The sequence below is a fragment of the Equus przewalskii genome, chromosome 3, assembly GCF_037783145.1.
Source record: "Equus przewalskii isolate Varuska chromosome 3, EquPr2, whole genome shotgun sequence".
NCBI lineage: Eukaryota > Metazoa > Chordata > Mammalia > Perissodactyla > Equidae > Equus > Equus przewalskii.
In genome coordinates this window covers 3065301-3089261 of record NC_091833.1, presented here as the reverse complement: position 1 = coordinate 3089261, position 23961 = coordinate 3065301, and the positions used below count along the sequence as shown (strand labels likewise).

Sequence of the window (23961 nt, the reverse complement as noted above, 5' to 3'; positions counted from 1 at the left end):
GGACTCAAACCCAAACCCACCCCACTCGGCGGCCCAGGCCCGCTCTTAACCCTCGACCTGCACTTCCTGAGGCGTGCTCTGCCCACAGGGCCTGCGAGCAGAGACACACACAGCTGACCCCCCAAGACCAGGTTCTGGTCACAGGCAGTGCCAGGTCCTCCTCCTCTGCCAAATTCCCCCGCACATTACCAAGTCAGAGGCTCTGAGAAGTCCTGCAGGAGACGAGCCTGCTGAACCAAACAGCTCAACACGGCCCGTCTCGGCGGTCACGGGACTCCCTCTGCACTAATCTCTGACGGACTCCCTTCGGGAAACGCTGACTCTGGAGGCCCCAAGACCCAGCTTGGAGCTCCTCCCTGAAGCAGCCTCCCTGGGCAGTTGTGGCCCAGAGAGGCCACTGTCGTCCCCTTTCCTGACAGCCCAGGGAGCTCCCCCAGGCTGGGGCCCTGCTCCCCACGTCCACCTGACCCTGGCTTGGGCTGGATGGGCTCACAGGTGGCCCAGCCCCTGTACCTCTTGTGGGCCAGGGGCCACCCTGAGCTGGACCTCCGGGGTGGGGGTGAGGGGAAGAACGGGGAGAGCCCCCAACAGCCCCTGCCCCCAGGCAGTTTTCAGTGGAAGCAATCTGCCCTGGGGAGGAGGCAGCCAGAAACAGCTTTAAATACCAGCCAGGAAAGGCCCCTCGTGTGGCACTCCTGCCTCTCTTGTGCCAGGCAGGGAAGTGGCCCACCTGCCCCAGGCAGGGGACAGAGCCCTGGGCTGCATGTCAGGAGACCTACGGTCCAGTCCAGCTCTGCTTCTCACGCTTGTTAGGCCCGATGCCCCCAGGGCAGGCAAGGCCTCCAGGGTCTGCAAGGTCCCATCCCACTCAGACCAGCAGAGAAGCCAGGCACAGAGGTGCAGGGACAGGCACCGCCACCCAGAGCTCAGCGGGCCACCTGGGGCCAGCCTCCCCCAGCTGTGCACAGAGCCCAGCAAGGCCCCCCGTCCGGCTCCCACAGTGCCAGCAGCCAGAGCGCCCACCGGAACCCAGGGTGCCGAGCCCCACAGCCCAAGGCTTCTGAGAGCCGGAGCAGGCCGGGACGGAGGCACAGCCGCCTGGGGAAGGCCAGCGGCCCGGAAGAGCCTTCTGCAGGGGAAGCAGCCCGCCCACCGCCCCGCCACCCCCAGCCCCACTTCCGGAGCTGCACCCACACAGGGGCTCAGCCTCCCCGCCATCTGGGCCAAGCCCCGAGCCGCACACGTATGCCCTCCTGCCCGACTCTGGCCTTCCAGAGCCAGGCCCCAGCTGGGCACGGGAAGCCACTGTGATGGGTCCCAGTCTACAGCGGCCACATGCCCCAGGCCCAAGCCTCCCCTCAGGGAGGTCCACCAAGCCTCCCCGCACCTGTCCGCCACCCCAGGCACACCAAGCCCAATCCTGCTCACCCTCTGGCCAGTGCACTCCTCTGCGGCTCCGCGAGGCCTGCTTCGTGCTGCGTGATTTGACGTCTGTCGGTTCCCCAAACAAGCCCCACCCTTTCACCTCCGGGCTCTGGCAGCCTCAAGGCACTGCCTCCCTCTCCACCCCCGCCCCCCCTGCCTGGCCAACTCCTGCCCGCCTGCAGAGCCAGGCTCTGCGGCCACCTCCTCCAGGAGGACTGCCCGTCTCCTCCTCATCTGGACACGCACCTGCCTCGGGTTCCTGGAGCCTGCGCTTCCCACTGCTCCACAGGGCACCCGGCCTGCCACCGCCGGGCTACTGACACCTCCCCCAAGGCCATATCTGGCCATATACTGCCCAGCTTCCAGAACCCAATGGTGCCTGCACATGAGGGACACGCAAACCCCAAACTCCATGGACTGAGTCAGCTCACACTGAATTGTCAGTCAGGGGCTGGGCCCCAAGCCTGGTGTCCCTCGTTCCATCCACATGAGCTCTGGGGGTCACCTGCCTCAGGACTCGGTTGCTCACCTGAGCGACGGGGATGGAAACGTACCCGGCTCCCTGGCCTCTTCTGGCACTGAAATGACCGCACGGCTACAACAACTCCTCATAAATACGGAAACTTCACCCCTGGAAAGGGCTGATCTTGCTGTGTGGTTTCTACCACAGGAAAGCGGGCCCCAGCCTGGGGCCCCCACACTCCATCCAACAAGTGCCCCCCAGCTCCTGCCCACGCCATGCCCCGGGCAAGGTGCGCAGACCACAGCAAGCAAGGCGGACGTGGGGGCCCTGTAGAGCTCATGGTGGGGGTAGAGGAGAGACGTATGATAAATGAGCTATGTGACGAAAAGAAATGCCAGGGTAGGCAGGGGTGCAGCCTCAGGCCGGGCAGTCAGAAAGGCAGGAAAGCTTAGTGGTTGAGGATACAGGCTCTGAGACCAAACAGGTGTGAACCCCAGCTCCACATCAGAGGAGGTGTGTGACCCGGGACATATTAGTTAACCTCTCTGGGCCTCTGTTTCCTGACGTTAAGAGTGAGCTGGTAATGGTACCCAATACTCAGGGGCTTCACACAGAGGCTGGCACTCAGAGAGTGCCATCACCTGGGAACACCCCAGCTGGCTCCAAACAGGAGGAATGGGCAGCCTGAGAAACTCTGACTTCAACAGGCACTGGGGGACACACTTCAAGTCCCAGGGTCCCAGTCTGACTTCCTGTCAGTCCCCAGAAGGCAGCTCTTCTCTTCCCTTGCTTCCTGGCCCAGAAAGCGGAGCCTGACAAAGGGATGCAGAAGTGCTGGCCTCTGTCCCAGGCCCCCCTCCCCAGGGGAGCTGAGCAGTGGCCCCAGGGAGTCTGGCTGTTTCAGAAGAAGATGCTTCCCCATTGCGTGGGTCTCCCACTCAAGAGGGCCTCTAGCCGTCTGCAAAGGGTTCCTCCTCCCCAGCCGGCTGGAGCCTGAGGGAGATGGGGGTGGGAGGCCCGGGAGCCCCAAGGGGCAGACCAGGAGGTCCCCGACCCACACTAGCAGGGAGGTGCACAGAAGGTGGCATCAGCCTGCCTACTGCAGAGATGGGGAGACCGAGGCCAGGAAGAGGGCATGACTGGCCCCAAATCCACGTGGCCCCACTGAGCGAAGCCGGAGGAAATGCGCCTCCAACACGGCTGGGACCAGGAAAACTCACATTGGCCCTGAGGCCATGGAGCCTTCTGGGGCTCAGTTTCCCCATCTGTGCAGAGAGTGGCTGCGCCCCAGGATCCTGGGCCTCTCCCTGCTCAGTGACACCAGGAACCATCAACCCAAGTCAGCTGCACCTGAAGCAGTGAGACCGAGCCACTTCCAAAGGGCAGGAAAGGCCCCAGACGGGGTGAGAAGGGTTTGGATCCTGGAAGACAAAGAGGCCCCATCAGAGTACTCCGGGTCTCAAGAGGTAGGTGGCGGCACCACCTACTGCATGTACCCCTTGGGGGCATCATGCTCCCCAAAATCCAGGCCTGCCATGCTGCCACCCCTAAATGGGCATGAGCCCCTCCCTGGGTCACCTCCAGCCGGGCCCAGGAGGAAGAGAGAGGAGGTGGGTCTTGGGAGCCAGGCACAGGGCTGAGAACTGGGGTACCCGCAACAAAGACCTCAAGTTGCTTCTTTTCCCTCAGGCACAGTTGCAGGGTAATTCTTCCCAGTGGTCAACAGGGAGGGGGTAGACCGAGGCATAACGGGGAGGATGGAGAGAGGAGGTGTCCCCCAGCACCAGCACCAGGGAGAGGGACTCAATGTGGAGACAAGGGGGCCGGGAGGCTGCCAAGTGGATGACTCGGGAGCAGACACACTTGACCCCTCTTCTCCCAAGCTTGAGGATGCCTGAACGGGAAGCCCTCACTGGGTGACACAAGTAAGGGGGCCGAGGTGGGGAAGCTGTCTAAGCAGGGGGTCTACGCAGGTGAAGGGTAGGAGACGGGTGAGCCAGTCCGCTGCCCACACCGGCAGGCCAGCCCAGAGGGCACGAGAGGCTGCGGAGGCAGGACAGGAGCGGACGGGGGGCCAGGACCAGCGGGCCAAAGAAGCAGGAGAAGGGGTTCCAACATGACACCAGACAGGAGAAACCAATGGACGTGTGTGTTAGAGGACCCAGGACCCCCAGGGGCCTCTTTTCAGGCCCAAGCTCAGCCGCGCCCCCCGCCCCTGTCCTGACACCAGGGAGCTCAAGTCTGTCTCCCCAGCACAGCACTTGGTGGGTGCTCTGAGAACACCCGCGAAATAGACCTGCCAGAAATCAGCAGACCACGGGAGAAATGACCCCCGGTGTCCCAGGGAGAAGCGCCACCAAAGAGGAGCTGAGCCCACCTCTGCCCCAAGGCTCCCCCCACCCCCCGCTGACACCCCATCCCTCCTGCAAAGGCTTCAGGTGGGGCTGGGGGTGTGGGGAGAAGTGGAAGGCAGGGGTGAAGGTGCTTCGGCCCAGCAGGTCTGCACCCAGGATTGGGCAATGCCCCAGCCATGACGTGGCTGGTTGTGAAACCCGTGGGCAGCGGCAGGTCGAGCCAGATGCCTACGGCTGTGGGGTGGGCACCCTGCCACCCTCCTTGGGGGTGGGGGTGGGAGGAGGCATGGGCAGGCTGGGCTGGGAATGGTGGGGCAGAGCTGGAGGGCCAGCAGGACCCCCATACACAGGCTGGAGGACTCCGGCCACTGTGGGGACCTTGCCGCCTGAGCCTGCTGGTCTCGGACATCTGGAGAACGTTTTTCACACGTTTAACTCTCCCAGCAAACTGCACACTGCCACGTTACAGATGAGGAAACCAAGGAACAGAGAGCAATTAGCCCAAGGGCTACCCCTCGCCCGCCCTGCCCAGCCTCACCTCCCAGGTTCCCACCACCCGGGGATGTCCACCCTCCCACTCAAGGCAGGTGGGGGCAGAGGAGAGCCCGACACAACTCCATGACAGTGAAAATGACAAACACCTCCACTTGGGCAGCGTCTCCCCCATGCCAAGCACAGTCTGTGCCTCATTTAAGCCTGTAGTGTTGCTCTGTGTCCCCTCCTTTAATCCCGTGACCACCTGAGACATTCGGTACCATGAGCAACCCATTTTACAGATGCAAGAAACTGACTCAATCCTTGCCCCCAAAACACACACGCTGCTGCAGGGAGGCAGAGCGGGGCTGGACCCGGCCATCACCAGAGCTTCAGCCGGCTCTGCCTGGAGGCAGGGGGCTGGACCCAACGACCTCCAGAAGACCCTGCTTCTCGGGCTGGTGTTCAGATGCGGTGGCCTCATTCACAGAGCCAAAGCAACTCCCAGCTCTTGGCTACGTAGGTCTTTGCAAACACAGTGAACATCCAGAAGGCCCACCACCAGCACTTCCCTCCCACCCTGAGACCCAACCCCAAGAAGGGCTGGAATCGCCACCTGATTCCGGCGAGCAATGTGGCCCACTCGGCCTGCTTCCTCGGAGGCCCCAGGACCTTCCAGCCAGCTCAAGCACCACTCTCCACCTGGGCACGGGAGACAGAAAGCTGCCATCAGCTCAGCGTGAATGTGCCCCAGGCCCGCTCCCTCCAGGACAAGAGGAGGCAGGAGCGGGATGGCATTGAGGAATGGGCCACCAGTCACCTCTGGATGATCCCTGGTAACGGTGGGATGGCAAGACATGGAAAACCCAAAGGGCCAGATCGTCCACATCCCAGCTGAGGCAGGACTCAAGCACAAGTCCAAGAACACACAGCCCCAGGGCAAGAGCGCAGAGTCAGCCCCAGCGCCCGGCCGCCATTCAGACAAGGGGTCAGGCGAGGCCCACGGGCTCCCTCAGAGGAACCTGATTGCTCTCCTCCAGGGAGGGCCACTCCCAACCCCCCAAAGCCACCCAGAACCCCTGTTCAGCTCTGCCCCACTCAACCTCTCCAAAGACAAGGCACAGTGTCCACTCCCGCTCCAGGCCTCAGGCCAGGCAGCTCTCCAGGACAGGGAGGGCGCGCAGGAGCCCCTGGGGACCAACTCGCTGGGAGACCCAGGATGAGGCAGTGCCCCGCTGGGCCTCTCCATTCTCCTCTGTAAACGGGGGATGGATGACACCTAGCACACAGGGCAGTGGGAGAGGCAGCGAGTGGTTCAAACAAACAGTTACAAACTGTAAAGGGGGGTGCGCATCCCCAAAGCGACATCAAGTCAGACCTTCGTCTCCCCTTGAAAAGCGCCTTTGGCCTGTCTGGAGGCCCTGCCCGTGCCCCACCCTGGCACTCACAGCCCAGCCCCTCGCTGCTCCAGCCCTCAGGCCCACAGGGCCGCAGGAGGACACCCTCTCCCCAGACCCACTCCCACGCCAGCCCCCAAAATGGCCGCCAGGAACAGCCACTTCTTTTCAGTAAAAGGCCACAGGAGACTCGTCCTCCACAAAGTTCACACCTTCCCTTCTGAGGGCCGAGAGCCTGGCGTCCGCCCGCCCGCCGGGAGCCCGGCCTCGGGGGAGCCGGGAAGGCCCTTCCTGCCGGCCAGTCTCCGCGCCCCACTTCTTCTCCAGCCTTGTCCAAGGCAACAATACATTCACCAATCACTCAAGGTCCCGCTCAGATTTTTTTTTGTAAAACATATTAAAATCAGTATGTAACACTTCAAACAAGTTCATCCACATGCAGGCTAAAACCATCTGAGGGCCCCAGGGGAGCAGGCCGCACGCTGAGAAGTGCTGGTCTCCTTACCCCTCGCACCGCCCACCTGCACGTCTGCAGCCCAGAGAGCTAGTGACAGTCATGTCACATGGCCACTCCAGGCAGAGCCAGGCCGGGCTCCGGCTGCCGGGCAGGCCTTGGGGCCAGAGACCCTGTCACTCAGAGGCCCAGCCCTGCCCTCTGCTTTCCTTGTCCCCGCTCCTCGTCGCCCCAAGAGCTGGCCAGGGAGGGAGCCCCCAGTGCCAGCTGTCCTGAACCTCACGTGGCGACGTGGAAAAGAGGCACCTGCTTTGCCCTGTGTCCATGTACGTGTGTTTGGATGAGTGTGCAGAAAGATCCAGAAGGACCCGCTCCCGATGCCCCACACTGGTGCCCGGGCCGTGGGTTGGGGGCTCAGAGGGAATGGTGCCTATTCCCTTTTCTTGAATCGTCTTGGCTCTCTATCTCTTCCCTATCACTCTCAGAGTTTGGTTTTTTTGTTTGTTCATTGTTTTACTCTAACAAAATAAGTTCAATTGCCCTTCCCTTGTTAATTTTTACTTTCACTGAGAAAACTAAAGTGTACTTGTAAAATTACATTCTTAAAAACAAAGGTGGACATTTGAGGCTGTGGTTCACAGAATTCCAGGTGGAACAAGCCAGATGAACAGCAGCACAGTAACCACAGCACCTCTTGTCAGGCTGGGAAATGCCGCCGGCAAGCTGTCCCTGGTCCCCCGTCCAGGGGCTGCCCCACTAGGCTGTCTGCCCAGGATGCTCCAAGAGCCTCGCCAGACCCCGTCCATCCACTCCCAGGCCAGGCCAGCCTGGGGGTTCTTCCCAGCGGCCCCTCAGGCCCAGGCCACCGGGACAGATGGCACCACATCCCACACCCTGCTTTACCTGGCTCTCCTCCAGGGTCCCTCGGCAGCCAGGCCAGGGTCAGAGCTGGCTTGGAGGTCGCCTGGCCCTCGCCGTCCCCTCCTCAGCCCACGTCAAGGCTCACACACGGGAAGGCTCCTTCCACGGCTACCTAATGAGAATGAGTCACATCTGGGACCCACACTTCCTGCTCCGGCAGCAGCAGAAAGGCCAGTGGTGAGCCCTCAGCCCTGCGCCACTCGGGGTGCAGGGGCCGCTCTCCCAGCTGCAGCACAGCCCTCAAAGGCGGGGGGAGCTCAGGCCAGGCTCCTGGCTCCAGTGACCTCATGGAAATTGGAAGCTTTAAACTGGAACAATTTTTGAAAAGTAAAAATGAAACAAGCACCAAAAATCTCCATTACAAGCCCCAAACGACTGCTGGATGTAGGGCGTAAACGCATCCTTAATGAGGAATTAGAGGCAAGAGCGGCCTGGCGCGGAGCCTCATCCTGGCTGGGCCTCTCACACTCACAGTCACACACACACAGCCCCTCGGCCTCAGTTTTCCCACCCACACAGTGAAGTGGCCTCGTCCATCTTTGAGAGGGGATGATCTGAGAGGTCAAAGGTCTCCAGCCTCACCTGGGGCCTCTTTATTCCACAGCTGCCCTCATGCTGCGGCCGGGCCAGTGGGCAAGGCACATGCTTGGAGTTTCTATTTGAAACAACCTGAGCCCCCAGAGAAGCTTGGCAGCCCTTGGCCCCAGGAGGCCGGGCATCGAACCCTAGCTTCCCTTCTGCTTTGCCAGGCCTCAGTTTCCCCACTGAGCCCCTGGGGTGCTCCATGCTGAGGCAGCAGACTAGGAAGGGCTGGGGAGCAGGGAGTGGAGACCTGAGAAAGAGGGGGAAGACGCCCTCTGGCCCTCAGGGAGCCCTTCTGAGCATTGACATGGGGTCCTGGGGCCATTGTCCACCTTTTATCCTGACAGTGAACCCAACTGCTTGGTACCAAAGACGGGTACAGAGCCTGACGTTCCCAGCAGACGCTCCTGCCCTCCCCAGGCCTCCCTTCCAGCTCTTTCCTCCGAGGAGGCAGTGGACAGACTCTTCCCCGCTGACCCGCTGCACCCCACACCGCCCGCCAAGTCCCAGCAGGCAGGGCCTGTGCACACAGCCAATGCACCTGTGAGCAGCGTGCTGTGAGCAGCGTGCGACACCGCCGTGCACTGGCACACGGCCTCACGGACCTCCCCATCAGCCCCACAAGGAGGGTCTTCTATTACCACCCTTCTATAGAAGAGGAAACTGAGGCTCACACACGCCACTCACTTGTCCCAGCACACACAGCTAAGAAAAGGCAGAGCTAGGATTCAAACTCAAGTCTGTCTGCTGTCAACCACTCAGGCCACGACCCTCCTGGGAGCAAGGAAGGGCTTCTGCAGGGACACGCTTCTCCAAACCCCACTCTGCCCTCCTCGGCAGGGTGCCCTCACTGAGATCACCACGCCTTGGTGCTCAGTGCTCCCAAACCTGCTGCACAAACTCCCCCAAAGGAGGGCAGCTCGGGCCTCCTCAGCATGAGGCAGGGAAGACTGGTTTCTGCTCGCTCAGGGTGCCAGGCACACAGCACGGCCCTGACCCGTTCCTGCCCCACTCAGAACAGCCGGCCTCCCCCCTGTGAGCGGCACCCCTCTCAGGGGCTGGGGACACGAGAAAGCTCCTGGGCCAAGCCCCGCCCACTGATGGCATGGCACAGAGACCCGGGAGCAGCATCCATGAAGGTGAGACCATGGTCCGGAGCTCAGGGCAGAGAGACCTCATCTACCTGGGGGAGGTCCGGGGCCTCCCTGGAGGAGGGGGCCCAAGTCGAGGTGCCCCAGGCCGAGAGGAGGGCCTGGACAACCCCTGACTGGTGCACGGGAGCTATAGGCTGCAGGGTGACAAGGCAGTGAGACAGCAGGAGAGAAGGAATAAAGCTGCAGCAAAAACCCGGCAGACGGGGTTGTCAGTCAGCCAAGGACAAATCACAGCGAGTGCTGAGCAGACAGCGTGGCCCCATTCAACAAGCCAAGATGTCGAGCCCGTGCCCCTTGGGAAGAAACCCTACAGCAACGCAGTGCGTTTCCAACTCCAGGCAGGTTTCTGCGAGGGGGCGTGGGCAGAGAAAGGACCACCTACGCCACAGCCACAGCTCACCACACCCCGGGAGCCCCAGGGGGAGCCGGGGCAATCAGGCTGGCAGCTCCCCAAGCCCAGCCCTCGTCCCAGCTGGACAAAGATGGTTCAGAGCTCTGGAGTCAGAGGCCCCATTGAGTGACCATGGCCAAGTTACGAGACCTTGGCAGCTCAGGCAGCCCATCTGTAAAGTCAGGACGACATCCCCCAGCTCCTCGGGAGGCTGGGAGGGTTAAGTGAGAAGCGCACGTAAAGCGCATAGGAAGGGCTCCGCTAACACTGGTAGGCACAGGAGGCCAGGCTGACAGTGCTCAGTCCCAGACCCCAGATCCTGGCTCTACCGCATGCCTGGCCTGGTCAAAGGCCTTCCGTGGCTTTGCTGTGCCTCCTGAGTCAAGTCCTGGTCCTCCTCCTGAGCCCCCACACGTGGTCCTGCTCATCCTTCCATCCTAATCTCCCTTGACCCCACTCTCCAGCTGCCTCACTCTTCCATACCTTGGCTCAGGCCTCTCCACCACCTGGAATGGCCATTCTGCCATTGCTACCCATCCTGCCAAGACAAGTATAAATGCCACCTCTTCCAGGAAGCCTTCCCCAATACCCCACCATCCCCTCATCTGGGCCACAGTGCCACAGGCCTCTCTACAGAGGATATAGAGTTATCCCCCTTCTGTAGCATCCATTTCACTCTGGTAACAGCTCCCTGTTGGCGTGGGGAACCAGCCCTCCTGGGGTGGCCTTGTGATCAGTGTCCACTGAAGAACGGGCCTGTGACTCAAAGTGGTCCAATGAGATTCAATTCTAGGAATTTTGTTAGAAGTATGGGAGGAAAAGGTGCTCTCATTCCACTAGGCTGGTAGGACATGAGCTGGGAGCTGCTGGGGCCACCTTCCCCACTGTGGTCATCAGTCTCCAAGATGGCCTCCAACAACCCCTGCCTGCTGGTGTTCCTGCCCTTTACTGCCCCCTCCCACACCACCTGGGTAACCAACAAAATATTGCAGAAATCACAGTGGATGACTTGTGAGGCCATGAAAGACACTGAGGCTTCCACCGTGCTCCCCCTTGGATCACTCAGTCAGAGGAAGCGAGCCACCGTGTTGTGAGGATACTCACGCAGCCCTGCGGCAAGGCCCCTGTGGAGTGGAACTGGGGCCTCCTGCCCACGGCCAGCACTAACTTGCCATCCGTGTGACCGAGCCACCTTGGAAGTGGATCCTTCAGCCCCACTCAAGACTGGACCCAATGGCTCTTGCTGGAGCGTCCCTGCCTGCTCCGGAGTGACCGAGGGTCACCTCTTCTCTTCAGCAGACCCGCCTCTCCCCAACACCAGGCATTCAAGAGGCCCTCACGACACCTCTGCCGAATTGATCCACACCCAGCTTCTCCCAATATGAAGTCAGCAGAAACACAGAACCCACACAGAGCGGGCAGCGGCACTGAGTGCCCCTGCGCTCACCCCAGCTGCGAGGACAGAGCAGGCTGGCTCAGTACCAGCTTCAGGTCTGCTGGCCGCCCCCATCCTGGCCCCCAGCTCCTCCATGCTCTGAGCCAGGAGGGCTGAAGTGAGATCCCATGGAGAAAGGCTCGCTGAGGCAGGCATGCCTTGTGGTCCCATCGCTCACCCTCCTCCCAGACTGACTTTTCACACTGGGGTGGTTGCATTCCGATGCGTCGACTCACCTCCGGCCCCTCTGCCTTCATCTCTCCCCGGCTGTGGCTCAGGGATGTGCTGGAATCCCTTTCTTTCCCAGGCTGGGAACATATGGAGATGCTCTGGCTCACCCTTCACTTAACAGGCAGGAAACTGGGTTTTCAGAGGAGAAGGGGCTGACCGAGGTCATGCAATGGGTTACAACCCACAGGACAGAACTAGGACCCTCTCACTCCTAATCAGTGCTAGGCCTAAGGGGTGACGTGGGGTGAGCCTCAAGGCCCGCCAAATAAACACGTGCTAAGTAAACAGCATGTTTGCTACCAAACTCAGCTCCCCTTAGCCACTGCCCCTCCTGGGTAGAAATCAAAATTGCTGCTGCTCATCCCAGTTCCAATGCCAGAACAACCCTACGTCATGTTGGTGGTACAGCCTGCCAGAGGGCAGGAGGCTGGCTCCCCTGACCCACAGGGCCCCAGCCTCTGCCAGGCCTGGGCAACAGGGCTTCGGACAAGGAAAAGGGCAGCCAGGGTCACAGTGTGTTGAGCAACAGCAGAAAATCCTAAAAGAACAGATGTGAAAGCAACTGCCCTGCCAACCAAAAGTCCTTATTTCCTTTGAAAAACTTGGCAGCTGGGCCACACCAGCAGCCGCCTGTCCTTCCCCACACACTGCCCCGTGTGAGCTGCGGAGGGGCAGGCAGGAAGCCCACGCCCCTCACTCAGATCCTGGCAAAGGGAGATGCCCAACGTGAAGATCACAGCCCACAAAACTGCACGTGAGGTGCCACCTCTTGTTCATTTAACACTATCACAGACGTGCACATATTTTTTTGCACACAAGAAAATCTAGAAGAATATATTCCAAATCTTAGGAGTTATTGCTGGGTGATAGAATTTAGCACAGTTTTGTGGGGCTATTTTGCAGAAGATTAGCCCTGAGCTAACATCTGCCACCAACCCTCCTCTTTTTGCTGAGGAAGATTGGCCCTGAGCTAACATCTGTGCCCATCTTCCTCTATTTCATATGTGGGATGCTGCCTCAGCAAGGCTTGATGAGCAGTGTGTAGGTCTGCACCCAGGATCCAAACCAGCGAACCCCAGGCTACCCAAGCAGAGTGCACAAACTTAACCACTACGACACCCAGCCAGCCCCAAATTTAGCACAGTTTTAATTTCATATTTGTCTCCTTATTTATGTCTGTTTTCCAATTTACAGTAATGAGAATACACTACCCACATAATCAACAGACAGCGACAGACAAGTAAAGCGACCACTGTGAAGAAAAAGAAGGAATAAGGAAAACCAAATGCCTGAGACCGGAGCTCTCCACCCAGCGCCAGACTCAGCACTACTTACAACCAGGTGAAAATGGAGGGTTTTTATGATAATTAAAAATACTAGGGCTGGCCCGGTAGCATAGTGTTTAAGTTCGCATGCTCTGCTTGGGCAGCCCAGGGTTCGTGGGTTTGGATCCTGGGTGTCGACCTACACACCACTCATCAGGCCACGCTGTGACGGTGTCTCACATACAAAATAGAAGACTGGCACAGATGTTAGCTCAGGGACCATCTTCCTCACCAAAACATCAACCACAGTACCACCTGAAAGGCACTGAACACCAATGGCTGCCACCATTACAAAAAGGAATTCACCCAGACAGGGCAAGCTCCCCAGGAGAAGTTTGCAAGCCCATCTCCAACGTGCTCTTGTGCAAAAAAAATCAAAAGTGAATTAGATGAAGCCTCCGGACACAACTACCAATTTATAAGAGGTTGAGCGGATAAGGAACGCATTACACATTATAGGAAGCTCTGTTGCAGGAAAAAGGGCCCAGCTTCAAAAAGAACACGGCACAAGAGAGAAAACGAATGAATATCAACCCTACAGATGAAAGCAGACTGCAGAAACGCATCAAGCAATCTCACTATGCAGACCTTATTCGGATGCCGGTTTCCAAAAACTAAATATATATAGAGAGAGATGTTAATGAAACAAGTGGAAATTTGAACACTGAGACGACAGAGTTGTCAGCTGTGGCGGCTGAGGAATGGTGGAGGGGCTACTCCTCTGTCCCCGTGCGTGTTTCATTTTTCCATAGGAAACGTTGAGCCATTGTCACTGTAAGAGCTCTGGCATCTGCTGTCTCTTTCGAGGCTCGCGGCAGGACAGGGACGGCTTTAGCCTCTTCCTACAGATGAGGAAACGTGTGGCCCTGAGAAGCAAGGCGACTCAGCTGGGGTCTCAGCGCCGGAAACACAGAACCAGCCTCAGCCCTGCTCCCGACTGGCATCCCCGCGCCACGCAGGGCGCGCGCGCTCCCAACCTGAACACGGACGTGCGCGTGGATGGGCCGACGACCCCACCCAGCTGCAGGGAGCCGGGGGCCGCAGCCGCCCCCCAGCCGGAGTGGAACGGCTCCCACCACCAGCCTGGGGGGCATCTGAACCTCTCCCCGCAAAGCCCTCCCGTGGGAGCCGCCGCCCGGCCGGCCTCCGCGGGCGCCCGGGGCCTCCACGCCCAGACGTGGCCCGGTGCACGCCGTCCAGGCTGCGGCCCCCGCGCCGGTGAGAACCGGGCCGTCTTCGTTCCCCCCCAGAGAACCCCCGGTGTGCAGAAGACACAGCTCCGCGCTCAGTGCAGCGCTACACCGCAAAAATCCTGCAACAACCTAAGCGTCCAGCAACAGGGGACAGAGAAGATTAACCAGGGCTGCTCGTGCCACACGCGGGGAGCCTGAGGTCTGCCTGAGAACCCAACAGCTCCACGCACAAAGCCAGGGAGCAAGCTGCACAGGCGCAACTTTCCCTAGACGACAAGAAGGAAAGTTGTGATGCTCCATTTCTTTTTCTTGTCATACATGTAAAAAAGAAAAAAGTCATCTGGAAGTCACTGGAACCGAATATGTTAACGGGTTACTTTGAGAGTACAGATTCTGGTTTTTCCCCCCACTTTATTGCTTATGTTTTCACATTTTTCTATAATAAATGTGAATTATTTCTGTGATTAACACAAAATTAAAGCCATTTAAAACTAAGGAATGGGCTGGCTGGATGGTGTAGTGGTTAAGTTCGTGGGCTCCGCTTCCGTGGCGTGAGGTTCACCAGTTTGGATCCCAGGCGCAGACCTACACCCGCTCATCAAGAGATGCTGTGGCAGGCGTCCCACATAGAACGTAGGGCAAGACTGGCACGGATGGTAGCTCAGCAACAATCTTCCTCAAGAAAAAAAGATGAAGACTGCTCAGGGCCAATCTTCCTCACTGAAAAAATTAATTAAAAACTAAAATTAAATAAATAAAACTAAGGAATGAGCTGACTTTTCCTCCTCCCGGGAGGAAAATGTAGCTCCGAGCCTTGGCTCAGGAGGCAGAAGCTGCCTGACTGTGGGACCTCTGAGGGTCACCTCGCCTCTCTGAGCCTCAGTTTCCCCATCTGTTGTACACCAAACTCACCAAGTTGAGCTCCTCCCACCATCCTCACAGAGCCTGTTCCCTCCTCTGTGCCAGGGGGGCTATAAGGCACACCTTCAAAGTCACAGGAACAATGCCTGCCCAGCCCCGCCCCCCAGCCCCTGTGGACAGGCATGCTCATTTCCAGCCTTGGCTCACTCCTTCGCCTCTGGGGCACCTACTGAGCCTGCACGAGGCTGGCGGGGAACAAGGGGCATCAGAGGCCAAGCCCTGGGATGAAGCAGGCCTCCGCCCTGCTCCAGGCCGACTCGCGGGTCTCAATCCTTGTGCCCACCCCCTAGGAAGGCGCTACATCCCATCTTACAGAGGAAGAACCAGAGGCTCAGAGAGGAGAAAGGACTGCCCACCTCCATACTGCAAGCAGGATGAGACGGCAGCCTGGGGCCCCTCTGTGAGTGCCTCCTACACCCTCCTCCTGGGTGGTCAGCCAACCCTCCTCACCCCTTCAGAAGAGCCAGGCGCAAGCCCGCCTCAGAGCTGCAGGCCAGAATGAGGGGGGACTGGGAACAGGGCAGGCTTCAGCGGGCTGCAGCCTCGAGGCTTCAGGCTCCTCTGCCTCCTCTCCTGAGCCCCCAGCCCCCGCCCCCCGGCAGGTGCTCAGGTGTAGGCTGAGTCAGGGAGCTGCACTGCAGCACCCTGGACGGACGAGCAGGGGGGAGGCGACAGACAGAGGGCATCGTGTGGGAGGGCAAGGACCCAAGCCTTGGGGTCAGCACCCTGGATCAGGTGTCCAATGGCCCTTCCCCAGGACAGCAAACTCAGAGCCCCCAGAGGCCAGAGGGGCATCAACAAGTGAGGCTGGCTGGCAAGGTGGGGACGGGGGCGCCCGGCAGGCCCATGCCCTGTGTAGAGAGGGACTGTGGCTGAGCTTCAGCCAGGGGCTGCCAGGCAAGAATGCAGCTGGCGGTATGAGCCTTCTGAGTCAGCAGAGGAAACTACAAATCTAGGTTTTTATGTAAAATCTCATGGTTTGCAGATGTTGGCAATTAATCCAGAATACATTTTAGGCAGTTCTCCTATCAGTGCTCTGGACTCACTGCTGGGTGGCCCTGAGCACACCACTTAACCTCTCTGGGCTTCAACTGTGTCATCTGCAAAGTGGAAAAATAACACAGGTTATTGTGACAACGACATAAGACACACTTTGCCCATACTAATGATAATAAAAAGCAACGGTAACAATGACACTAATGTTCACTGAGTGCCAGGCGCTGTCCTAAGTGACAGAAATTAATATCATCTCATTCACACCATTAGATAGGCATTTTTTTTCAACTTTGTATTTTGAAATAATTTCAAACTTTCAGGAAAGTACAAGGAACTCTCCTATACTTTTTATCCAGATTTGCCTATTTGTACCATTTTGCCTCCCTTTCTTTATTCTGTCTATGTGCCTATTCTCTTTAATATTTGAGAGTGGACTGTGCATACTGCACCCCTCCACCCAACTACTTCAGTGTGTGTCTCCTAAGAACGAGGGCCCATGTAAGTGTGGCCAAGTCATTTCATCCTGATACAATTCTTTCGTCTACCGTCCAGATCTAGTCTCGCCAACTGCCCCGACAGTGTCCTCTGTACAATGCTTCTCGGCCTAGGGTCACAGACCACATTTGGTTGTCACGGGTCTTTGGTCTCTTCTAGTCTAGAACCATTCCTTGGGCTCTGAGATAAGTATTCTTATTGTCTCCATTGTATAGATGAGAAACTGAAGCTCAGAGAGGCTGAAGCACCTCCCCAAAGTCACACAGCTAGGAAATGTTGAGTTGGGCCTTAAGCCCGGGGTTTCCCTCCAGACTCTGTGTTCTTGTCCTCCAGGCATAAAAGCTTGCAAATAATAGCCTTTGTCGTTAACAACTGAAAACAGCAGCTCCTGTGGCAGACAGCTGGATGGCTGCTCACAACCACCTCACTCAGCAGGTGGTCATTAACTGAAGGAGTGGCCTCATGTGGACACACTGTTTGGCTGGGCCTTCTGCTGCCAGCTCCCCACACCTGGCGGTGGCCCTGGCCTGATGCCCACCACCTCACCCTGCGGGGCCCCATTTAGCCCCCTCTGTACAAGCTAGGGGGCAGAGAGCGCAGTGGAGGGCTGGGGGACCACAGCTCCTGCTTTCCTTTTTCCCCTTTAACGTGACAGTCCAGGCTCAAACAGCCATGTCCAAAAAGCAGAGGAAGGCAGACGCTCCCAAGACAGAGCCTGAAGCCAGAAGGGCTCCAGGCCATGGCCCTGAGCCACAGGCCACCAGCGCTAACAGGGCCCCCTGAGGTCAGCTGTCCAAGAGGTGGCTGAGCACTTTCTAAGACACATGACGGGGCTGCAGTGGCGGGAAGGGTTTACAAGAGCAAGGAACAGCAAGGGCAAGGGCTGGGTGGTGAGCATGGAGTCCTCACAGCTGGGGCAGGAAGGACTCAGGAAGCCAGGGTTCACCCCGCCTGCAGCGTGTGCAAAGAGGGAGACGGGCCTGTGGGCTGACCCCACAAACTCAGCATCCTCAGTGAGAACCCAGGGGGATGCGGAGCCGCCACTGCTCCAGGGGCCCGGAGACCCACCGCAATTCCAACCCAGGCCAGGCGGCACGCACTTAGAAAACACTCTCTTCCATTCCCAAATTGGGGTAGCTCAGGGCCTAGAGGCTGCTGCCAATCTTGACACCATCACCCCTGGCCTGGTGTCCCTCCTGAGAGGCGCCACCAGCACCCCTGGCTCCCGTCCACCCTCTGGCCAGCCCCCATCAGATGGCTCTCCACCGGCGGTCACGAGCCACAGATACCAGCAGACACGCAGCGGGAGAGTCACGCTGCCCGTGAGAAGCTCTGCAACGGACCAGTTACAACGGCATCTTCTGCCTGAGTTCCAGGCTGCTCTGTCAGGTTTTGAGGTTAACTTGTGCTGAAACATTTCAAAACCCTGGGACCCTCCCTTTGGGCACCCTATTAAATTCGGAAGTTCACGGTGGCCTCCAGACCTCACCTACAAGCCCAGGTCCAAGTTTCAGAAGCAGCAGAACTGCTTTTGAAACTTTGCCAGAACAAAAAAGGAATAAAGTTGTGTTTTTCTTCCTCATTATAGACGATGTTAAAAATACATAAAGCACGAAGAAACAAAAAATTATCCATCAACAAGCTCCCCAAAGATACTCCAATGAAGACCCCTCCTGTCAGTGCTCTGGCGCCCCGCACACAGACCAGCCTGCCTGCTGTGTGAGCCTCTCTCTATAGAGGTGTTTGGGGTCAAGGGACAACTACTCTGTCTCCGCTATTGGCCACTGGGCTTACGAGGGGGCAGGGACCACACAGAGCCCGTCTCTCTGCCTCCTGCCCAGGCACAGGCAAGCCACTCGAGGCTCCCCTGCCGGACTCAGCCAGAGTCACATAAGCTACCATCCCCTCATCGTCTCTTTGTGTCCAGCTACAGAGGAAGGGGAGCCAAGAGGTGAGGGATCAGCAGAAAAGCCTTAGGGTGTCCCCAGGTATGGGGTAGGAACAGGACGAGGGGAGAGGTGGGCAGGTGGGTGTGCAGGCAATATGTTTGCCCTTCGGGAGGCATTTAATGGGCCCATTTGAGACTCTGCCTGCTGGGGCGGGGGCTCAGGAACCACATCAGAACAGGAGGAGAAGACCGGGCCCAGGCCCTAGTCCCAGCTCCAGGCCTGATGTGCTGTGAGACCTGCGATGACATCAGCTTTCCCACCTGTGAACGGGGCTGGTCATTCCAGCCCCGCCTAACTCACGGGGTCAGACTGTCCAAGGGCCAGGCCAGGGCTCTGTAAGCCAGCTGGTCTCTGAAGTTGGAGGACTCCCTTGGGGGGCCTGGCAGGCCCCACCGCTGCCTGCCCTCCTCCATAAAAGGCCCCAGAGCACCCATTCTTGGAAGCCCGAGGGCATCAACCGCCTGTTCGCCGACACGCAAGATGACCCAGCGTCTGAGGATCCTGAGCATTCAGCACGGGGGGAGGCAGCTCCAGAAGGCCCCAGGGGACCCAGCTCGCCACGCATGAGGTGCCCACCTCTGCTCCCCAGGCCCAGCTGGTCCTCCTGCGGGACCTCCTCACGACCCCTGGGGTCTGCCCCCTCAGGCCCGGGGCCACAGTGCACAAGCTCCCCTCTCCACACGTAAAAGCAGTGACTGAACGCCAGAGCTCCCTCATCTCAGAGCCCACAGCTCCAGTCTGCCAAGTCGTCAGCCTCAGGCCCTGAGACCACTGCAGTCCTGTCGTTCATTCACTCATTCTTCCGTGGGGCATCTCCCTGGACCAGGTCTGAGGGGGCTTCAGCAAGCCTTGAGGGCCCTGAACCTAAGACTGGTCCGGATGTGGCCATTCTAGGCAAAGCCCAACCACACAGGGCACCCTGGTCCTTATCTTAAAGGCTCTGCTTCCAGTAATGAGGCCAAACTCTCACTTCCAGCGTTGGCTCCAGGACTCAGAACGAACAGGTCTTGGCGTTTGAGAGAGGAGACCCAGATACAAACCAGGAGAGAGAACACCTACAAGTCACACCGGGACAGGCTCCGGCACCCCCCAGCTAGGGCCAGGAACCACCTTTGCCCCTCTCCTTCACGGGAAACGCTCGCTCCGGTTTCCCGCAGTGGGGTCCAAGTTAGGGCCCATGCCTTGCTCACTCTCCCATCCACCCGCCCAACCCGTTACACCGGCGAGGGGTCCTCAACACTGTGGGCTCTCGTTGGATTGCTTCCGGCCACGACCCCTAGTCTTGCCCTCACCGAACCTTTTCCCCTGAGCTATTTTTACTTTAAACGGACTATACTGACGCCCCAGGGGTCCCTGCCTTGTCCAAGTCTGCGAAACCTAACAAACCAGCCCCTCTCTGCCATACAAGACAGCCGGCTTCCCAACAGAGTGGTCGGAGGGCGACAGGCAGGGGCAGAGCCAGTCCCTCCGTCAGATCTCAGTCTGGCCATCGGGTAGGTGGGGTTGGCCCCGGTTCCTGCGCGCCAGACGCTGTCTGGGCGCGTCTCCCGCAGCGCGCGGGGGCAAAGCTGAGAAGACCCACCCCAACCTCGGCCGGGAGCGGGAGCGGGAGCGGGAGAGCGAGGCGGAGGGGGGAGGGGGGGAGGGGGCGCGGCTCCGCGGGCCCGGGGCCGCCGGCCGGCATCCCGCCTCCATCGCCCGCTCTGAGCCGCGGCCCGCACGCCCCCTCCGCCGGGTGGGCCGGGCCGACGCGAGGCAGGAACCAGGCCCCCAGCAGACCGCCCCCCGACGCGGGGCCGAGGACCCGACGGCGCGCACCCCGGGGTCGCCGCGCTCACCTGCCCCTGCCGCCGCCGCCGCCGCTCGAGTGGCCGCGCCGGCCGCGGGCGGGACCCGGCTGTGCGCGCGGGGGCGGGAGCGGCCGCAGGCGCCCCCCGCTGGCCGCCCGGCCCGGCCCAGCCCGCCGCGGGGCCCCCGACACCCCGGCCCCGTTCGGGCGCCGCGCGCGCCCGCCCCGCTCGATGTTGCCCAGAAAGATCGAGCAGGCACGAGCGCGCCTCCAGCGCCCGCCTCCCTCGTCGGGGCGGAAGGCAGCGCCGGCACCGCAGCGCGGGAGCAGGAAACAGAGCCTTCTCCAAAAATGGCTTTCCTCCAAGTCACGCACGTGTCTGGACGCGCCAGGTGCTGCCCCACCCCACAGGGCAACACTTTCTAGCAAACTCTTTCAGCTGTTTGTGCTCCAAATCCTCCCTCCAGTAACGCCCCAGTTTCTAGAAGGATCCCTAGGCCAGGCAAGATGACAGAAGCTTAGGCGGAAACCTTCTGTCCCACTCAGGCCTTACGCTCCTCGGGGGTCCAGAGCGGGGAGCCGCCCCCCAGCAGCCACGGAAGCCGGGTCTCTACCAGCCGGTCTGTCGGCACTTGGGAGCCGAAGCCTGCCTACGAAGGCAGGTATCCTCCGAAGATAGGGGCGCTAACCTGGTCGTGACCCCACTTGCTGCTGCCTACAACGCAGGGTGGGGCCCCGGAGCTGGCAGCAAAAAAGTCCGTCCTGTTTCCGAGGCACCCAGGCTGGATGAGCAAGAAAACACTCCTCTGAGTCACCACTGGGAGGGACAAAGGAGACCAACTGAAGGAGTAATCAAGACCAGGAGGGCATTTAACTCACAGGACGTCATGAGTCTCTCCCACTTGTCCAACGTGCCCTTGTGCCCATTGTGGAATCCGGGGTTCCCACTTTGCTGGGAGGGGTCGCGCGGGCAGCTGTTAAGTTCATTGCTCAGGTCCAACCGCGGTGGCCCTACCCAGAGCTCACAGCAGACTCCTTGGTAGCCGCAGTTTAACAGGCACCAGGTGATCCTATGAGAAGCAGACTGGAGAGACTCGGGTCGGCTTGGAACCCGATGGTGGAGTCCCGGAGCCAGGCACCACAGCTTACCCTGGAGGGAAGAGGCCTGGTGTGCCACGCTCTTGACCCCGCAATGGGCCTAGAGCCTTGCCCAGAGGCCACCTACTTTGAAACTATGCTGAGGAATCAGACAGTGGAATACTGGAAGGTGAAAATCTGATTTCCGTTGCACACGGCGGAGGGGGAAGGGCCCGGCTGGGACTTGGATCCGTCTGCAGCAAGCCTTTCCTGATTGGACACTGGTTCCTACGGCCTCTGGGCGTCCGGATGGTGGCACTTGGCCCTCTGGGCTGGAGCTGTGCCACTACCCTGGCGAGGTCACTGCCACATCCTGAGGGCTGACAGGGGACGATCTGAGCCGCTGGGACTTCCTTGCGCAGGAAGTGGGAATCGCTGCAGTGGGTAAATGGTGGGCACACCTACCCTTCGTGGGAGCCAGCTTCTGACCGGCCCCGCCCACTCCCTGCAGCCCCCACCCCCTCACGCGGGTCGACAGAACCCAGGAAGCCAGGGATCCCATCTGCGTTGCCCCAAGGCCTCAAGAACAGTGTGCGCCTCAGGCCAGAGGCGGTGTGTCCTGCCACCAAGGTCAACCCTGGAGAGTGAAGTGGAGCCCTGGGCATGGGGCAGTCCTGGGGGGCTTACGCTCAGCATGCTCCCTGCCCCTCTTCAGAGCACTAGGAGCCTTCAGCACTTTGCAGTGTGTGTGGGGTGGGGATGGCCGTTATGACTTCCCACCTGGTCGTGTGTGTCATCTTTATGCAAACCCACGACCAACTCGCCTGACAGCAGACAGGAAAAAAGAGCTGGAGAAAGTGAGTTAAACACAGTGCTTGCATCAGTGGTGGACACTGACTGCCAAGACAGCCCCACCAGCTGTGCTGTGGCCATCTCAGTGGCAGTCATCGAGCTGTATGCTCAGTCCTCGGTCAGTGATTCTCAAACTGTAGGCAACACTTGAATTCCCCAGAGGCCTAGTGAAAACACACTGCCAGGCCCCTCTCTGAGTTTCTGGTTCAGCAGGTCTGGAGTGACTACCCAGAATTTTAGCTTTGACCTAGCTCCCAGGTGATGCTGATGCTGCTGGTCCTCGGGCCAGCCTGGGTAGCAAGGCTCTAAGGCACCGCTTTCCAAAAGTGGTTGGAGTCCCCCTCCCAGAGAGTCTGATCTTGGGGAGTGGTCTGTAAATATGCAATATTAAAAAACCCAGGTAAGTTCAGTTAATGACAAGGATAGCACCTCAAATTGGAAAGAAAAAGGAAAGCCTTCTTCAATACATTGTGTTGGGTGAATTGGCAACCATTTGAGGAAAACCTCTCAGATACCACCTCACACCATACTAAAACAACAACAATCAATCAGTAAAGATTTTTGTGTTTGAAAACAAAACTTAGGAAATAGTTTAGTAATTTTGGAGTGGAGAAGTCTGCATAAGAAAGCAAATCCACACTGAAGGGCTGGAGTTAAAAGCTGAATGTCTCTCGAGGTGAGGGGGCTCCAGTATGTCCACAGCTAGTGCACTTGTGATTTTGATTATCCGCTGTTTAATTATCCAGAGCACATTTGCCTGGAGAGTCCCTCACTAACTGCCCAGGGCAGTGTCCACCCTGGGAGGGACGGCCAGTGCCCATACTAGAGGACCATCAGCGTTTGTGGCCTGAACGAGTTTCTGTGGTGGGCAGTAGGTCAGGGGCCTTGTTTCACTTGTGCAAGAAGACACAAAACCCTAAAATGAGTCACAACAGAAGCTACGGTTCACTCATTTCAGCAAACTCAAGCTTCTCTTCAGCAGGCAATAGGACACGCGGAGCACCAGGGCTCGCCAGGCTCCTGAGGCGGGTGCTTGGATGTCAGTCCTGGCACAGCGTCTTCACGCACCTCTACAGGGAGCGGTGTGAGCCTTCCCCGGCAGGTGGTCCTTGCTGCTTACCCCTGAGGAGGAAGGCGCTTCCTTCTTTCCTTCCCTTCCTCCACTCGTGCTCGCCACGGATAGATGCTCAGCGAGTACCTGTGGACAGGCTGTGCAGCTAACGATTCTTAACTAGAAAGAAGATACGCACTTCACAGCAGAGCACGAAACAACCCAAGGACACACAGAATTGGAAGTCTCCTGTCATCTCCTTCCTGCCACTCCCTGAAGTAAGGGATTCTCAAGGCTTGGGATACTTGTTCCACATCCTTCTCCCTGGCAATCCAACATTACATTAGAAAACTTGCCTGATCAAATCATCATGCTGTACACCTTGAACTTAAACAGTGCTGTGTGCCAATTATTTCTCAGTAAAACTGAAAAAAAAAACAACTGGCCAGAAAAGATGGTGGATTCAGCCCGTCATCTACTCTTGCTGCCTCTTTAAATCCACCAAAATGGCAATAAAGGGATTTTTTTTTTTTTTTTTGCTGGGATGGATGTGCCTTTACGTAACATCCATTGCCAATCTTCTTCTTTTTTCCTCTTCTCCCCAAAGCCCCAGTGAGATTGTATATCTTAGTTGTAAGTCCTTCTAATTCTTTCCTTTTTTTTAAAGACTGGCACCTGAGCTAACATGTTGGCAATCTTTTTTTCCTTTCTTCTTTTCCCCAAAGCCCCGCAGTACATAGTTGTATATTCAAGTTGCAGGTCCTTCTGGTGTGATATGTGGGACGCCGCCTCAGCATGATCTGACGAGCAGTGCCATGTCCGCACCCAGGATCCCAACCAGCAAAACCCTGGGCCACTGAAGTGCAGTGCATGAACTTAACCACTCGGCCACGGGGCAGGCCCCTTCTAGTTCTTCTATGTGAGCTGCTGCCACAGCATGGCAACTGACAGTCGGGTGATGTGGTTCCAAGACCAGGAAGTGAACCTGGGCCACTGAGGTGGAGTGCTGAACTTTAACCACTAGACCATCAG

The 23961-nt window shown here is 58.6% G+C and overlaps 1 protein-coding gene across 14 annotated transcripts in view; it reads right to left on the bottom strand.

Moving 5' to 3' along the window:
• ADCY7 (adenylate cyclase 7) overlaps positions 1-20741 on the bottom strand; it is a 58380-nt gene extending 37639 nt beyond the window's left edge. For 4 of the 14 annotated variants that reach the window (XR_011537893.1, XR_011537891.1, XM_070611835.1 and 1 more), the window contains exon 1: positions 1429-1531. The gene's annotated coding sequence lies outside the window, so the exon portion shown is untranslated. Of the gene's footprint in view, positions 1-189; positions 271-1428; positions 1532-1954; positions 2079-7470; positions 7611-19998; positions 20139-20638 lie in introns of those variants that run through there. The other 10 variants (XM_070611836.1, XM_070611845.1, XM_070611846.1 and 7 more) reach the window with 9 other exon arrangements.
• Between the last annotated feature and the right edge of the window lie 3220 nt (positions 20742-23961).